Below are 2,464 nucleotides of genomic sequence, written 5' to 3'. Positions count from 1 at the left end.
AGTCAAGAATTGCATTGTTTTTTGTGAAAATAGAGAGGATCCGACTGGGTCTACACTCAAAAAATGATAAGGTTTTGGCAAAATATACCATCGGATATCATTATTCAAGTTCGTTAGCCACTACCATGCCTTGACCCTTAAACTATTGACTAAAACACAAAATAGAGCCTTCCCTTTCACTATCAAGGAGGCAACACAAAACAGAAGCATAACCATAAAAAAAAACAAAAGATTCTGAAAACAACTAGCCAATCATGATCATAATGGGATCAAAGATGCGTTTGACCTCATTTAGCATAACCTTGATCACATTTATTTCCTCCTGCTTTTGGTCACCATCAAGAAATTTTCTAGCCTTTGTGATTGCATTACTAATATTGTTCTTGTCATATTGGGAAAGCTTATTACTAATGCCCTTATCCTTTAAAGCTTTCTCCATTTTGTAAACGTAATCATCCAAAGCATTTATAGCTTTAGCCTTTTCAAGAAACTTCATATCTTCAGCCTTGTATTTCTCAGCTTCCCTAACCAGTCTTGCGATTTCTTCACTTGACAATCTTCCTTTGTCGTCGGTTATGGTAATCTGGTTCTTATTGCCAGTGGTATTTTCCTTAGCAGATACACAGAGGATACCATTAAAATCTATATCAAAGCTTACCATAATAGGATGGCCTCGAGGAGCAGGAGGAATACCAGAAAGTGTGAACTGGCCCAGCAAGTTGTTATCACTGGCTTTCATCCTCTCACCCTCGTAAACTTGTTGAAGTACAGAGTATTGGTTATCATCGATTGTGACATATTTTCTGTCTTCTTTATAGGAATAGTAGAATTCCTAGGAATCACTACACTCATGATATCTCCTTGTACAGCTATACCAAGTGACAATGGTGTAACATCACGTAGCACCATGTCTGGAACATTCTTCATGCCTTCACTCAATAGTGCAGCCTGAACTGCTGCACCATAAGCTACAGCTTCATCAGGACTAATGCTATTGTAAAGATCTTTCCTGTTGAAAAACTTCTGCAATAACTCCTGCACTTTGGGAATCCTAGAAGATCCCCCAACGAGGACAACATCATGTATAGAATTCTTCTCTATCTTAGCATCTGTAAGACACCTATCAACTGCTTTCATACACTCTTTAGAGGTAGCTCGAGTGATTGAAGAGCACAAGTCAATGCCTTGGGATAAAGCATCTACTTCAACAATGGTATCAACTGCGAATGACAGTACCCTTTTTGCCCTCTCACATGCACTTCTCAATCTTCTTAATGCTCTTGGGTTTCCACTAATATCCACTTTGTTCTTTCTTTTGAACTCCTCCACAAAGTGGTTAACCATTCTGTTATCAAAGTCTTCTCCACCAAGGTGTGTGTTTCCGGCAGTGGCCTTAACTTCAAACACCTTATCTTTAATAGTAAGAAGAGACGCATCGAAAGTACCACCACCAAGATCAAAGATGAAAATGTTTCTCTTTCTAGCACAATCAGCTCTCTTGTCAAGGCCATATGCAATAGCTGCAGCCGTGGGTTCATTGATTATGCGCAACACATTGAGGCCTGCAATGGCACCAGCATCTTTGGTAGCTTTGCGCTGAGAGTCATTGAAATAAGCAGGCACAGTAATCACAGCATTATTTACATGTGACTCCAGATATGCCTCTGCAATCTCACGCATCTTTGTGAGAACCATAGCTGAGATTTCTTCCGGAGAAAAACGTTTCTTCTGACCTTATACGTAACAACAATCATTGGTTTGTCATTAACACCATTTGTGACCTTAAATGGCCACAACAAGAGGTCATCCTTAATAATGGGTCGTTATATTTTCTACCAATCAACCTCTTTGCATCTGAGAAGAAAATAATAATAATAAATTACCATGAGCTATTAATAGGAAACACATAAACATTGAAGAACTGACTAAAAGAAGTAACATACAAAGGAAGATCAATTACCAAAGACAGTGTTGGTTGGATTAAAAGCAGCCTGGTACTTAGCAGCATCACCAATCAACCTCTGCTGATCTGTGAAAGCAACACAAGAAGGAGTTGTTCTATTTCCCTGGTCATTATGAATGATCTCCACTCGGCTTTGCTGGTCTTTCCACACAGCAACACACGAGTAAGTCGTACCAAGGTCGATTCCCACGGCATGTCCCTTATATCTTCTGGCCATCCTAAGGTAAAAGAACGTTCATATTATGCTTAGGAAGATACAGAGCATAGGGTCTTTTGGTGCAAAGTAAGAAAAAATGCAGGTTGTTTTCACATGGTAATGCTGAAAGGCATTCTTTTATCAATAGTTTATGACAGTAGACAATGAAAAAAGTTCACATTTTTTTCTTCAAAATCAAATGAATAACTTGAGAGTGACATCTAAAAGCTTAGAGCATCTAAAATTCTAATCTAGCCCTAATAGCTCAAGACTTGAAAGTTGAAAGTTTTTGTGGATATAAGCAG

General features: G+C 38.6%; 1 pseudogene; it reads right to left on the bottom strand.

The window, feature by feature from the left end:
• Positions 1 to 244: 244 nt before the first annotated feature.
• LOC107637013 (heat shock cognate 70 kDa protein-like) lies at positions 245 to 2,180 on the bottom strand (annotated as a pseudogene).
• Between the last annotated feature and the right edge of the window lie 284 nt (positions 2,181 to 2,464).

The sequence above is a fragment of the Arachis ipaensis genome, chromosome B4 (assembly GCF_059453495.1).
Source record: "Arachis ipaensis isolate K30076 ecotype BB chromosome B4, ASM5945349v1, whole genome shotgun sequence".
Taxonomy (NCBI): Eukaryota; Viridiplantae; Streptophyta; class Magnoliopsida; order Fabales; family Fabaceae; genus Arachis; species Arachis ipaensis.
This window is presented reverse-complemented; position numbering and strand designations above follow the sequence as displayed.